General features: G+C 33.8%; 1 long non-coding RNA gene across 1 annotated transcript; it reads right to left on the bottom strand.

Moving 5' to 3' along the window:
• Positions 1 to 2,622: 2,622 nt before the first annotated feature.
• Positions 2,623 to 4,475, bottom strand: LOC147405787 (uncharacterized). The gene is made up of 5 exons (XR_015175746.1): positions 4,389 to 4,475; positions 3,766 to 3,857; positions 3,395 to 3,452; positions 3,002 to 3,072; positions 2,623 to 2,876 (listed from the first exon to the last, which is right to left on the bottom strand). It is a non-coding gene; the product is annotated as an uncharacterized LOC147405787 (long non-coding RNA).
• Positions 4,476 to 17,049: the final 12,574 nt, after the last annotated feature.

Genomic DNA, 17,049 nt, shown 5'->3' with positions numbered 1-17,049 from the left:
TGACAATTTACTTCGCTATTGCAGTCACTGATGCTTGTTACATCTTTGAACCCAGTAAGTTTTCAATTTATTACACTAGTTATTTTCTTTTTAATTATATATGTATAAAAGGGTTTTTTTTAAACCCCCTAAATATAAAATCTTTTTTTTTTTTTTTTTTTAGAAAAGTGGTAATGACAATGCTACAGAAGTTGCTAAGAAAGTACACAAGGAGGGAACTACAATGAAGGTTAAAATTTTCTCCAATGACTTTATGTTCCTAGAATCACAAATACTGATTAATTTGATGATTAAATAAGTATGCTAAAGTGTGTATTAAGGTTTTTTACCGGTTTAAACAAAATACCTTTTAACCTTATTTAACCATAGATTTTAAGTTCATATATAAGGTTAACAGGTAGATTGTTTAAACCGGTGAACCAAACAATGAATAAGGGCACATGTCTAAGTTCTAATCACTAATATAAAATTGTAACATTGAATGTTTCATTTTGATCTCAGCTGAAATATCCAAGGTGTCACAAAACTTCAAAACATGATTTTACCTTCTCGAGGAATAGTGCAACAAGTGCTTTATGACTAACTACAAAACTGGTACTCTCCTTCATTAGAGAAGGATTACGACATTCTTTACGACTATTATCACAAATGGGTTGATTTTTTTATTTTTTATCTTTGTAGGAGAGACCTAAATGGATGAAAATTAGCTCGCTTGATGAATTAAAGACGAAAGTGGGACACATTATTGTTATGATTCTTCTGGTAAAGATTTTTAAGAGGAGCAAGATGGTACAAATAACTACTGGTATGAATCTTCTAAGTTATTCTATATGTATTTTCATAGTTTCTATATGTAGAATGTTAATGTTTTTCATTTTCACTTTTATTCATAGGAAATAGAACATTGTTAATATTCATTTCCACATTCCATATGGTGTTGTTTATTGTATATTTGTTTTCAATATATACATCTTGGAGAACATAGATTATATATATATATAGATATAAAAAATGACCTATTGCAGCGGATATTAATGTCTGCTGCTATATGTGTTATATTTTATTTTTAAAAAAATGATCTACTGCAGCATATATTAATATCCATCATTATATGTGTTATATATATATATTTTTTTTAAATGACCTATGGCAGCGGATATTAATATCCGTCGCTATATATATTACATTTTTTTTAAATGATCTATTGCAACAGATATTAATAACCGCCGCTATATGTATTATATTTTATTTTTTTTAAATGATCTATGGCAGCGGATATTAATATTCGCCACTATATGTATTATATTTTAATTTTTTTTTTAAATGATCTATTGCAGCGGATATTAATATCCATCGTTATATGTATTACATTCCGTTTGTTAAGAAAACAAACTACTGCAACGGATTTTAATATGCGTCATTATAGGTGTTACCTATACCAATAGAATATGGTATCCACTTTTACATTTAGCGACCGAGGCAACACCGTCGAAGCTCAGTTCCGCTGCTTATTCGTTGCAATAGGTTTCACCGATGGAAAAGGTGCCCAATAGTGGTAGAAAAATCCATTGTTGTAGATCGAAAATGTTGTAGTGTCAGCACATTAATATTTACAATGGCACATAGCTTGACATTGACTCTGTGTACACGATGACCATTACATTGCCACTCATGGGCAGATGAATTTCATTTCAAGGTCTTTTTATATATAACTACTACGTGCATATAAAATCACAACTTATTAGTAGATGCTACAAGGACGATCTCATTTTAAATGGTGTGATCTCATACTTAAATCTCTTATGGCATGGACCACTAAAATAGAGATATAGCGACGGTCAACGACCGTCGCTATAGGGTAAAAACCTGTCACAAATTCATATAATAACTGTCGCTCAAGCCGTTGGTGGTCGTCGATAAAACCTCCGACGCTATATGTATTATCGACGGCCAATTGCTATTGGCCGTTGCTAGATGGTATTTTTATTAAAAAAATATACAAGGCCTTTAGCTACTGTCGCCCGACCGTTGCTGTAGGGAATTTTTGTAAAAAAAAACTTGGTCTTAAAAAACTACGGTCACACAGAAGAACTTTTGAAAAAAAAAAAAAAATTTTATTTTACACCTACCCCCTTCACATGTTGCTGAATATTGGAAATACCCCTATTTTTTTAAATTGATAACCGAAACCCCAACTACCAACATAAAAAGACCCAAATGCCCCTCGTCTTCAACTTTCATAAATTTAATTGTCAATCCAAATTTCATTCTACAATTTGAAACTACAAAATATATTATCACTACTTATTACAATAACTTTACAAAAATATCCTCATATACTTTAAGTTGATAATTTTTCAAACTAAAAATCCTATCCACTTTCACGTCAAGAAGTGCGATATGAGATTCTGACTTGAGGTCACTCTAGCACAACTTAACAAGAAATTATAGCTGATCAAGACTAATATAAAAAGCTTACAATTTCTCTCTTCAATTTGTGAGCAACTCAAGTATGCGATTGTGACCGTACAAATTCCTCCAGCCTGCACAACGATCAAAGACCAATAATAAAAAATTATCAATGTGTGTTATCAGTTTTGACTAGAGTTAGATACCGTAGACAAGGTTCTTCCCCACTTCATACTTGTTATCATTACTAGCACAACCATCCACATACATCTACCTCAAATACAATTTTTCAAATGTATTGCGCATGCACATGTATTGGAAGGGATATGTAATTGAAAGATTCAAGAGAGAGAAACAAAAGGAAGTGAGAGGTGTTTTTACCAACATGTGGCAACAAAGCTGTGAAACACGACATGAAACTGCGGTGGCATATATTGGTAGTTCACCCAGCCAACTGGAGGTCAAAACTGCAATTACACCACATTAGTTTAAGTATGTCTACTATTTAGTTATTTTTATCTGATTTTTTTTTGTTGACAAATTGCATTAATTTCTTTTCAAGATATAAAAAAGATGGTTCACCATTTCATACCTTCCATACTGTCAATTGAACAGAAGGGTAGTCCTTTTTGACTTTATTCCTAACTAAACTCCATGGTCTTCCTTCATGACCAAACAATATTGGCATTGATAGGCTATACTTCATTAACTTGTGATAGTACATGTGTAAATGTAGTTTGTTTGTTTGTACTTGTGTATGTGCATGTATTATATTTGTGCATGCACAGTGTAGACAATTGAAAGGCAGTCCTATTGAACTTTATTCCCAACTAAATGACCTTTCTACATGACCAAAGTTTATTGATATTAAGAAGCACGACTTGCAACTAAAAGAGTATAATATGCATAGAACAGTCCTATTTCCTCCATAATAACACATAAAATTATTATTATTATAGGTAGCAAGGAACTTCAAGTACTTTACCTCTACAGGCAGATTGGCTGGGAATAGATTAATGGCACCAGGATTATAACTGAAGCTGCTGGGAAAGTGTGGTGTAATCAGCATCAAATTGGGACGCAACATATATAAGCAACTAATTGAATACAGATCTTCGATTTTAATACAGAAGTAAAAGTTGTGTGATGAGTTCAAAATAAGTAGAAATGTCTTTATTGTTTCAGAGTATGGCAAAAATGGCCAAGCAATAAATGAAACACTAGAATGGTTTTTGGCACCAAAGGAGTTAGATTCAGAATGCCAATGCTTGTATGCTTATTCTTGGGTTTGAAACTTGTTGATTGGAAAACAAAAAAAATTTGTAGCGTAAGGAGCCATAAGAGTCGGAACAATACCTGCGAGACAGTACCAGCTGCCACACATATGGAATGAAGAACTCCTCAGGATGATTTTCTTGCTCATATGTGAACCGTAATTGAGTAAACATCTGCTCGGATTCAATATTTCCAAAATACAAGTTAAAGGCACGTTATTTTCCATGAAAATAATTTTTCCCAAAAAATAATTGGACTACAATTTCTAATGTCAAATAGACCAATAACATTTTACCTTCATCCTTTCACCTCACCAAGATTGGCGATTGATGATTATGATTTGGAGGACTTCCTCCACAGACCATTCAACATCCATTATCTAGGCATCCATGCAGCTATTGAAAAAATCTAATACCTAAAAGATGGAAGGTCATAAAACTATGTTCCCCTCGAGAACATGGTAGAACAGAGACATCAAGCACTTGTACTCGGCTTAGGAAAACTATTAACCTGTAGTTTCTTTCTATGGAAGGTAATAACAATTCAAAAGGCAAAGAAAACTAAGCACTCGAAGCGTACATTGTAGATTTTCCTTACGATCTAGCAAATGGGGACCCTACTTTTCTTCCCTTTCAGTGAAAATAGGGCATAAATTAAAAAAAAAAAAAAAAATGGAAGATGAAAGTTTTGGGCAGAAGATTTACCTATAAATATAATTTACCATGATACCTCTGCTTTGACGAAGGCCTTTTTCTGATTTATCAGCCATCCAATTTAATCTCTCAATCATCTATTTCATGATCAGAAAAAAAAAGTAAGTGTTAGAAGATGAGTTCAACTTGACAAGTTTAATTCAAGAGAAGCACAAAAGATCTTCCGACGTCCTAAATGCAACAGCTTGGGAAACGAAAAAGACCTAGTACATTATTGACCTCATCATATAGAAGAAGAATCACAGAAATGTGTTAATTGGAATTTAATGGTTTTCAAGAAAGAACATGAGAATTGCTCAAATGTAAAGGTTTCAAATCAATAACTAGTAATAACTATTACCACAAAAGATTGGCCATAATAATTTTTTACCTCGCATGTTCTGCATAAAAATGCGAATACAACTGGAAAACATTCAGGAATAAATATTCTTTCAAATGAGAAAAAATAAATATTATAACATTTTTTTATAAGATAGAGTATACATTTTGAATTTTCAAATGTTAAATAGATTCATATTTTCAAATATTAGACAAATCACATTAAGAATAGGGATACTTGAGCAAGCTGAAAAACTTGTTGTCAAGTACATATGCAATGGGGACAATTCCTAGAAAGGTGAGGAAAGCCAAGATTCTATGAATCCATCACATTTAAAAAACTGAATGCAGATCATCTGTGGCTTGTTGACACAATATATGAGCTAGTGTCCAAAGCATGTGAGGCTAGATGTGTTCTCAAGTGACTACATTTCTATAGCGGTGGAGAAACAGAAAACGAAAGAGCGCCAAACTCTTATGATTTTGAGCATAATGCGAGAATTATGAGTTCGTTGAATGAATAAACACCCCAGATAATTCCCCAAGCCATGGACCATACATATTGTGTTTCTACACAAAGACCTTGAACGATTATGATTAATTATCATGTAAACGATAAAAATAAAAACTTAGACAAATAACACGAACGTACTGAACGATTAACAATTAATCCCCAAATCTACCATGTGACCTTCACCAGCAACAACACAACACTATGATCATGGAACATTAGTGACAATATGTAACAGACCTTAACATAATGTCTCAATCAGCCTTAAAACAAACAATAGGACCATTTAATGGTAAAAGAACATAAAATATTAACCATGCTAAGTGGTTTTGTTACTAGAAAGCTAAGTGCAAAGTGAAATAGATTTAAAGGAAACTCAATAAATTTCCTTCGATAGCTGGAACTAATATTATAGGAACTTTTTAGATCAAATATACAAGGACACTTAGAAGAGAAAGAGTCATCAAATAGACATACCTTTGAAGGATCAAATCCAAATCAACTCATTTGCATCATCTATTGTGTATTATCAGTGGCTGCATTAGCAAATGCATATGAGAATCTATAACATCCAAAGATAGTGATAAAAAAATTTAATATAAAAAAAGATAAATGCAAAGATACTATATAACATAGTTGAAAAGCCCAGTTCACACATTTATGCTCATGTCTTATCGTTTGTGAAAAAATAACATTATAATAATTTCCAATACTCACGATGGCGTATACATGGGTTTTCCAGCCTCAAGACGTACCATAACACAATTCTCCATAGAAGTGAGAAGCGGCATACTCTTTATTTTAGAATAGCCCTGCATTACCCACAGTAAGTTTGGTAACCCAATCCATTATGAGATTAATCAAATTGCAAACTTGCACATAGCAAAGCATTAAAGGGACTTACAACTGCCTTAGTAAGAAAAATATTCCAATGGAAAAAATAGAAAAGCATAGTGGGGGCACTTGCCCCCACAAGAATTTTCAAAGTGTATCGATTAGTGAACCATTGCAACAGATTTTAGTGGGGGATAAAAAAAATTGCAACTATTGCCCCCACAAATTTTTTTTCCACTCTTAGTTGTCCCCCATAAAAAAATTGTACCCTTGGTTGCTCGCACATGAGCAAAATCCTGGCTCCGCCCCTGATAAGGTGCATTTACCTTGAATTCAATATTATTGGGAAGTTGAATAACCTTAGCAGCCAATTTTTTTGTTCTAAAGGACACAAATGCATAGACTTTGTTCTCTCTTAAGTCTTTTCCTTTCATTATCTTGACCTATAATTTGAAATATATGAACAGAATCCTTTTTTACATAGGAGACACGAACAACGTATTATCAGAAAGTCATATAACTTAACTCGGTCTCAATAGTTGCAAGGGATTATCATTCACAATAATTTCAAGACATCAATCTAGCAATGACCTTAAGATGGCATCCATATTGAGTTCCAAAAATAGAGTGTATAAATACAATTGTTATTCCACTATAAAAAAAAATTAAATTAGTGTCATCTATTGAAGAGCTTGTAGACCTTGATGTGCTCACAATGATAGATGAGAAATTCTATTAGAAATGATGCAATTTTTTAACAGAATAGAATTAGCTCCCAAACCATCAGAGTTTCCTAGATTAAGGTTCAACTAAACTGGAAATTTCCCTAGATTATATGGGCATAAAAGGAAGCTAAACATGAAGCAGTTAAGACAAATAACATCATAGCTACCTTAACCTTTTCAAGTTGACAATGGATCTTGAGGATATTGAAAGACAAAACACTACAAATGAATGCTTAGAGTTAAACTGATTTAAACACAAAAAGGTGAATGCATCATGAATAAAGTGCCTTTTTCTCTTACTACAACTGAGTCTATCATTGGGTCCACATCAGAAATTGAATCCCTATCTCACATGTAACAAAATAACCAAGCATTTCTCTAGAAGGAATAAATGTCAACATTTAGTGGCAGTTAAATTGTTATAGATGCGTAGGGTTTTTTTTTTCTTGTTGAATACATTTTGGCAATATGCTAGTAAGTGTCAAAACATAGCTCAATTGGTTGACATATTGCCAATAAACAAATTTTGATTCCTATTGAGTTGTTGTTGCTAGTTTCTAGTTGCTACTATCCCCACCCACCATAGTTGCTGCTGCTGCAACTATCTTGAAAAGCCTAGTGCCTACTCATGTCACTTGCATATATAATTTTAGGTCCCACCCATTGATCAAAGAATGGAAAAATGAGCAAATCAAATGGATATACCTTTGATGCATCATTCAAGTTCTGAGCTTGGGTTGTGCTACTTCTATTCTAGCCCATTACAGAAGGGATAATCAAAACCATATTGACTTTAATTGGAGGGGAAATTGAACTGTCAAAACAGACAGATTAACATTTATTAAATGGATTAGGATCCGTATACACATAAAGCTACTCATAAAGCTACAACGTGTTTTGTCTTATATGGCAAAAATGTTTGAAATGGGCTGATTTTTTGTGAGGATGATCTCTATGGTAATGAGATCATCCTTGCCAAAAATCAGCCCATTATGAAATTTCTAGCCCCATGTTTACAAGTTGAAAATTTTTAGACCGTCCAATTTTTGTAAATCACTTTTGATGGGGTTAGAATTTTTGGAATGGAATGATTTTTAGCAAGGATGATCCCCTCACCACAGAAATCATCCTTACAAAAAATCAGCTCATTCCAAATCTTTTTAACCATATAAGACAAAAGTGTTGTAGCTTTATGTGTCTACGGAACCCAACCCTTATTAAATAGCATTAACAAATGGTACAAATCAAAACCATATTGAAAAAATGGATAAGAAAATGATCATAATTGTACCAAAGCTCACTGTTTATCTCTCGATCAGCGATTTCAAAGGTAATTTTTTTTTTTTTTACTTACTTGGTTAATCCAATTGGAGATTTTCATAGAAGACTCAATCGAGAGAGAGAGAGAGAGGCAAGCAAGAGTCCAGACCGATTGAAATAAATGATTATACTGAAATCAAGGTTTAATTCTAAAAAAAAAAAAAAAAATCAAAGTGAATCCATAAATCTAAGTCTTTTAAACTGAAATTGAACCATAAACTCACCTGAAATCTGATTTCTCCCAAAATGTGATTGAGACCAGAGTTGAAGTACCAAAATATCAAGTAATAAAAGCTTTAAAAACTTGATTGTCGATGCGGAAACTTAACTGAGTTGATCTCCTCTTGATATTAAAAACCTAGAAAATGAAATCTAGGGTTTAGGGATCGATTGCTACACCGTAATCAAAAGTACCAGTTTCTTTGATTAAAATCTTAGCTATAAAACGAGAAATTAGGGTTTTGGTTTGAAAATGAATTAAAAATAGAATCAAAACTATAGAAATTAGGATTTTGGTTTGGAATCGAACCAAAAATTGAACCAACACTAAAGAAATAAGGATTTTGATTTGAAATTGAACCAAAACTAGACCATCGAACCTGATTAAAGTTTCGATATTAGATTGAAAACTTATTACCAAAGCCACTGAAGATTATATAGAAAGAGAAAATTTGAGAGCTCAAACTCACAGATCTGAAGAAATTAATAAAAAAATCAAAATTACTGAGTGAGACCGATAGCTCAAACCCTAGAATAGTTCAAGAGTGGAACAACAAAACAAACCTAATGAACGATGTTATGGATCCAGCATGAACATGTTGAGTCGAGAGAGAGAGCTTGTTTATTTAATGATAGATGAATACAAAGGGAATTCGAGAAACATAACAGATCGAAGAGAGAGAGAGAGAGAGGACTAGAAGAGGGTTTGCTGACCCGTGAGGAGAGTGAGGCTGAAAGAGAGAGAGAGAGAGTGCTAGTGGGAGTGGGAGTGACAGGATATTTCAATAACGACTTAAGTTTTGGGTGCAACTAAATGGTTTATAGCCACAGATTTTAATTGACCGTCGTTACAAGTCGTTGCTATAGATCATTTTTCCTATAGTGGACTCATATTATGATGGTATGGTAATATCGTTACCCTATTCTTAAAATTGTCTAATAGTTGCAATTTTATAATAAAATCCCATATTTTGTAAATTCATACTAAGATTTTGGTGAAAACAACTTCAAATCTTATTTTTACGTGTGAGTATTAATCAAACATTGATTAAATGACCTATGTATATATATAAAACATACTCTACGGTTTCTATGACCCCCATTATTTCCTCTATAACCCTAGACATCGATTGAGTTTATAGTCTTCTTGATTTATTTTTCAGTAATAGTAATTTTTTTAGAACTGTCGGGAAAATAGAATAGGTCCATTGTTGGATTTAACTAGAGTGAAAAAGAAGGATTATTGGCAACAAATAAAATCAAGGGATTTAATAGGAGCTTGAAGATGGGGGTACTTGAATTTCTTTACTTATGTTATTTGTTTCGTCAGTTCGCTTGGTTTGAATTTGGGTTCATGGTTTCGCTAACAAGGGAAAAGATCGTCCAAAGAAGAATAAATTACAAAAGATTGACAAAAACTTCCAAAATCATCAAGTGCGTCTGTAAGTCCATTGCATTCCCTCCAAACATTTGGAGTGCTCCAATGACACTTGGATAAAGCAGACTTTATATTATGCATCACCTAAATCACTTGCTAAGGGAATGCACCACCCTTTAAAGCATTCACTACCAAAAAGGAAACAATCTCTAGAATTACTTGATCTTGACGAAAATCCAGCACTTGAAGAGCTCTTATGATTGTTGAAAACTCAGCCACATTGTTGGAATTGTTTCCAAAGAATAAATAACCTGCTCTAATGAACTTCCCCTCATTCTCCTTACGATAAAACCACCCACAGAACTCCCTGGATTCTTGTTTGAGGCACCATCAATATGTACTTTTATCCAACCTCTCGAAGGAGACTTCCAAGAAATCATGAAAATTCTTCATGGAGGACATGAGTGAGCTTTTATTCTTAATTCCAATAGGCAATAGGCTCTTCACTTCATTTGGAGCATGAGCATTTTTTTTAAGGTAGCAATCTGATTTAGCTCAATGAACCATTTTCGAACATCAAAAATTGCAATCTTAGTAGAAATTTTAGCTTCTTCAAATAAGTGAAAATCTCGTATCTCTAACAATTAAAGACCGATGAGGTTGATACTTTTTACTAAATAATCAGACAAAGTTTTTAGAATAAGGGAAGGAAAAAAAACATCTAAATTGAATATGAATTCCATGATGTTTGTTAAAGTAGCTACGGGCAAAATATAAAGACATCTACTTATATCTTCTTAACTTCTCCTTGATGACCACCATTGCTCAAGCATCTATAATCGAAGAAATGGATCACTATAATGAATTTACCAATATCGTCACATCAAGATCCACAAATCAAATGCCCAAGAAACTTGGTGTCTCCTGTTAAAATTCAACATCAGCCCAATTAGGAAAGGCCCAATGACAATTTAGAGCCCATTTTCTAGAATATTCTTAGAGAAAACTCTAGATATTTTTAGAGACCAATTTCTAGAATCTTCCTAGAGAAAACTCTAGATATTTTTAGATAAGAGAAAAATAGAAAATTCTAGAATTGTAGATATTTTGGTAGAAAACTCTAGACTAATAGATATTTTTAGAAAGTTCTAGATGACAAAATTGTAACCACTAGATTAAAAATGTATTGGCACAATCTTAGTCATTAGTTAAGGAGGTGCCACTAGTATAAATAAGGGTGAGTCCTCTCATTTTGTATCAAGTAGTAAGAAAACAAGTTGGGAGAAATGAGTTGTGAGTAAGAGGTCTTGAGAGGTTGTAAAAAGTGTGAGTGTTTGTAAAAGTGTGTTCTTCTTAATAGAGTGTTATTTTCTTCTTCAACTTGTGAGTGATATTTTTATTGAGGGTATAGTACAAGTAAATTGTTACTTGTTTATATCCAATATTTGTGCTTATAGAGTCAAGTACTCTAGATTTTTTCCTCAACAATTGGTATCAGAGCGAGGTTGCAAAGGATCGATTTTGGTGGAACTCTCTTGAGTCGTGAGGAATTTACTACTCTACAAGATCGTTAGTCAAGTTTGTTCCGTTTAGTCGAAGTTTTATCAGCACGATGAGTGACTTTCAAGTAGTTGGAGGAATCAAGAAGCTCAACAATCAAAACTACAACACGTGGGCAACATGCATGGAGGTTTACCTACAAGGTCAAGACCTTTGGGAGATTGTCGGTGGTAGTGAGGTTACACAACCGACAATAGAAGATGCCAATGGCATCTTGAGAAAATGGAAGATTAAAACAGGCAAGGCGATGTTTGCTTTAAAGACCACAATTGAAGAAGAAATGTTAGAGTACATTCGAGATGCCAAAACACCGAAAGAAGCATGGGATACTTTTGCTACACTTTTTTCAAAGAAGAATGATATAAAGCTACAACTTCTCGAGAACGAGTTGCTATCAATGGCGCAACGTGATATGAAAATCGCCCAATACTTTCATAAGGTGAAGTCGATATGCCGTGAAATTTCAGAGTTAGATCCGATTACTGCTATTGGAGAAATCAGGATAAAAAGAATAATTATCCATGGTTTGCGACCAGAATACCGAGGCTTTGTTGCTGCAGTACAAGGATGGCCGACACAACCATTACTTGTTGAGTTTGAAAATTTGCTTGTTGGTCAAGAAGCTTTGGCTAAGCAAATGAGAGGAATCTTGTTTAAGGGTGAGGATGAAGCACTCTACACAAGAAAAAGCAAGGGCAACTTCAAGCAGCACGTCAGAAGTAGATCTAAAATGAATGATGACAAGACAAAAGGTCATCAAAAAGAGGGAGGCTCTCGTCAAGGGGGAGATTCAAAGAATCACGGTAATAGTAGAAGGTTCAAAGGCGATTGCTACAATTGCAGGAAGAAAGGCCACATGGCGAAAGACTGCTGGTCTAAGAAAAAGCATACTGAGAGTAATGCTGCTACTTCTATCTCTAAAGAGAAAATCGAAGATGAATGGGATGCTGAAGCATCATTTGTAAAGGAAGAAGAAGAGGTAGCTCTTATAGCTACATCTAAAGGGATTGACTATGAGAATGACTGGATCGTAGACTCGGGGTGCTCAAATCACATGACAGGTAATAAACAAAAGTTGCAAAACTTGTTTGAATACAAGGAAAGTCGTGTGGTGGTGACGGCTGACAACTCAAGGTTACCGATAGCTCACATCAGTAAGATGATAATCACACCTCGTTATAATTCTAACCAGGTGCCACTTCAAGATGCCTACCATGTTCCAGGAATGAAGAAAAATTTTTATCCGTGGCTCAACTAACATCATCAGGCTAATATGTCTTGTTTGGTCCCCAAGATGTGAAGGTATATCGTGACCTCAAAATCTCAGAAAAGCCAACAATGGAGGGACGACGATTGGAGTAAATTTACGTAATGTCAGCAGAATCTGTATATGTAGACAAGACAAGAAGGAACGAGACAACAGATTTGTGGCACATGCGGTTGAGTCATGTTAGCTATTCCAAGCTAAGTGTGATGGTAAAGAAGTCGATGCTTAAGGGACTTCCTCAGCTTGATGTGAGAACATATATGGTCTGTGCGGGATGCCAGAATGGTAAAGCACATCAATTGTCATACGAGAAATCAAAGTTTAAAGCAAATGAACCATTAGAGTTAGTTCACTCTGATGTGTTCGGGCCAGTCAAGTAACCATCAGTTGGCGGAATGCAATACATGGTGACCTTCATTGATGACTTCTCTAGGTATGTGTGGGTTTTCTTTATGAAAGAAAAATCTGAAACTTTTTCAAAGTTTAAAGAGTTCAAAGAGATAATTGAAGGAGAAATTGGAAATAAGATCCGTTGCTTACGCACAGATAACGGAGGAGAATATAGCTCAGACGAGTTCTCTCTATACCTACAAGAATGCAAAATACGTCGTCAGTATACGTGTGCCAATACACCACAACAAAATGGTGTAGCAGAAAGAAAGAATCGGCATTTTGTAGAAATTTTTCGGAGTATGTTACATGCAAAGAATGTATCGGGAAGATTTTGGGCCGAAGCTATGAGAACAGCAGCCCATGTGATCAACAAACTTCCTCAACCAAGGTTAGAGTTTGTTTCACCCTTTGAGAAACTGTGGGACATAAAACCTACAGTTAGCTACTTTCGAGTATTCGGATGTGTATGCTATGTATTTGTTCCTGATCATTTACGTAGCAAGTTTGATAAGAAAGCAGTCAGATGTATCTTTGTTGGATATGATAATCAGAGAAAGGGGTGGAGATGTTGTGATCCTACAACTGGAAGGTGTTATACATCGCGAGATGTGGTATTCGACGAAGCATTTTCCTGGTGGTCCTCAGGAAAAGAGGTGTTGCCAGACTTAAGAGAATTCGGAGACAAACTACAACAACAGATGGAGGAGCACACTGTCAACATTCAACCAAGTTCAGATGAAGCTGGAGATCTGCATGACAGTGATGGTGATCAAGAGATGGCCCAGAATTCTTGGGAAACTGGTGTGTATCAACAAGAAGATCATCATGAAGAAACAGAAGTATCAACTCCACAATCACAACTAAGAAGGTCAAACATAATTCACAAATCAAATCCCAAATATGCCAATGCAGCCATAGTTAAAGAAGCAACCGCTAAATAACCTAAGATATTTGAAAAAGTCACAACGTTAAAGTGAATTCAGACCTGGGATCTGGTGTCAAAGCCAAAAGAAGTGAAACCCATATCCTGCAAATGGGTTTACAAGATAAAGAGTCATCCAAATGGATCGATCGAGAGGTACAAAGTTAGATTGGTGGCTCGAGAGTTTTCTCAACAATATGATGAAATGTATAGTCCGGTGGCGAAACTCACAAAAGGATTGAGTACTGGCAAAGTTCAAAAATTTTCGTCGTCAGCTTGGCATGGTACATAGAGTGAGAGCTGGTGTTGAGGGGGAGTGTTAAAATTCAACACCAACCCAATTAGGAAAGGCCCAATGACAATTTAGAGCCCATTTTCTAAAATATTCTTAGAGAAAACTCTAAATATTTTTAGAGACCAAAAATCTTCCTAGAGAAAACTCTAGATATTTTTAGATAAAAGAAAAATAGAAGATTCTAGAATTGTAGATATTTTGGTAGAAAACTCTAGACTAATGATATTTTTAGAAAGTTCTAGATGACAAAATTGTAACCACTAGATTAAAAATGTGTTGGCACAATCCTAGCCATTAGTTAAGGAGATGCCACTAGTATAAATAGGGGTGAGTCCTCTCATTTTGTATCAAGTTGTAAGAAAACAAGTTGTGAGAAATAAGTTGTGAGTAAGAGGTCTTGAGAGGTTGTAAAAAGTGTGAGTGTTTGTAAAAGTTTGTTCTTCTTAATAGAGTGTTATTTTCTTCTTCAACTTGTGAGTGATATTTTTATTAAGGGTATAGTACAAGTAAATTGTTACTTGTTTATATCCAATATTTGTGCTTATAGAGTCAAGTACTCTAGATTTTTTCCTCAACATCTCCCTCCATCGCTGTTACCATCATAAACTTATCTCTCCTCTGCTGCAACACCCATCAACTCATCAAATTAAGTTTGAACTTATTAAGGTATTGGTGAAGCTTCCTTGGATGCTAAGAAGCTAATTATCAATCAACTAAATCAAATTTATGAAAATAAACACAATAGAGATCGGATTAAATACATGGTTTAAAATCAACAACTAATAGATATATTTAACAAACAATAGGTCTGCAACATTTAATAGGTACCTTTCTTTCCAGAGAAAAATCTGTATGGAACTATATTGTACCACAAGGAAGTCCTAAGTAGCTCCAAACCCATATAGAAAAAAAAAATGTTATATCAAAAAACTCAACCCTTAGGATGTAATGAATATCCTCCCATACCTCTAGTAGATCGGGTTTCGACCCAGTCAAAAGTGTAGAAGTTGAAGCCATTTTAAAAACTAAACTTTACTCACTTTACTCCCTACTCACAAATTGCACATGCCACAAAAATTAGTTTTGTGGCTAAGATATTTGGACCCTTTTTTCATAAGAATGGGTCTATAACCATCAAAGTCCAAATCTTTCAAAATTGTTTGACTCTAAGGTAAAGTCATAGTTGAGATTCCCTCTCTCAATGAGGTGATTCTCATTACTTAGACCAAAATTAATGTTTCTTTTCATTTAAGGGGTACAAAATCACCGTTTACTAAAAAAAAAAACTTATATCTCTAAAAAATGACCATGTATTTTAAAGGTTATCAATTTGATGGAAAGAAATGGGTGCCTAATACCTTCCTCAATCTTTAACCGAATTCTTACCTAAATCTTAGGTAGATCAATGTCTGAATTCATACGAGAGTCACTATAATGCCAAAAATATCAATTTTTTCAAAACCAATTTTTAGGTGACCTTCCACATTTTTTTTTTCTAAAAACGAATGGTTGTGACTCCAAATCCACGTAGCGATTATATCTAGACTCGAAAATCATGTAATTACAAAAATAAACACTAAATTATATCAAATCTAGTGACTAGAAGTCACCAATCAAGTTAAGGATTTAAGTATAAGCCCACCAAAGATCCATTTATAGAATTAGTGGTCCCTAATGGTTCTTAATCATATAAAAGAAAAATAGAAGAAAATAAAAAGAGATTTACTAGGCGAGGCTTAAACAAAGTTTTCTAACTAATTTAAATTAATAATTAAAATTTTATAAATAAATAAAAAATATTTTAATATATACAATCAATTTTTTTTTCAAATTGAAAGTCACAAGCTATTTGTAGTCATGAAATTAAATGCAATTTAAATTTATAAAATTTTAATGTTATTTAATTAAAGTTATACCTAAGTGGAAGGTACCACCTAGGTGAGATGGTACTTTTGAATGTTCATAATAAAAAATCATATTTGTGGAAAGGGGTGTGCTATTGACACCCATTTTTTTTTTTTCAAAAAATCACAAAATTACTCGTCACATCTACTTTAAAAAAATCTAACTTTTTGTTTGGTAGGAAGATTTTGTTCAGTAAGAAGCTACTAAACATTTACCTTGCAATTCAGTAAGATCCTATCGAATCTTCCTGAAAGGATTCGATAAGAACTCATAGATTGTGAATTCAATACTAATCCACCGAATGAAGTTTCATTTGAAAAAGAGAAAATCCACTATTGGAATTTTCTAACAACTATTACATTAGAAGTTAAGGTTACCATAATCATTACTTAACCTATTTTGCAAGTTCTAAGAATATTGTACCAAGAAATCTTAGTTTTTTTACCCTACTTGAAACCTATGTAAATTCGAAGAAGAATGAGAAAGAGGAAGGAGGAGGAGGAGGAGGAGGAGGAGACCGAATCAAATTCGGTAGCAGATGGAGGGTGAAAGTAGTAAACGTGGGTGTCAATAGTACCCCTTGTGAAAAAAATATTTTTTTCCCTTAAAAAATAGATGATTGGCTGTACACGTCATGTTTTGAAGAAGAGTTTGACTAGTCTTACTAAGTTAGTATGTATTTTTACCCTTACTAAGGGTCTTTGGGTTCACCTTGTGACGTAAAAAAAAATATAATTCGATACTTCAGGATTGTTGAGGATAAAATTACTAAAAATTTGAGAAAAAAAATATTTATTTTTGACCATTGAATTTAATTTTAAATTTTGGACTTTTTGTGGAATTTTGGCAGCCAACCATTTTTAAAACCTTAGATCAAGTCTAAAAGAATTATTTTTTGAAAAAAAAAAATGATCTGAGTTATCCGATGAAATTTAGAGGGCTGTGTGGTGTTGGATTGCTAATGTGGTAATTCATTTGAACAAAAACATCCTTAATAAGACTTAA

Source organism: Akebia trifoliata, chromosome 3 (genome assembly GCF_017979445.1).
Source record: "Akebia trifoliata isolate Shusen 1 chromosome 3, ASM1797944v1, whole genome shotgun sequence".
Classification (NCBI taxonomy): Eukaryota; Viridiplantae; Streptophyta; class Magnoliopsida; order Ranunculales; family Lardizabalaceae; genus Akebia; species Akebia trifoliata.
Note: the sequence above shows the minus strand (reverse complement) of the source record. Positions and strands in the feature narration are given on the sequence as shown.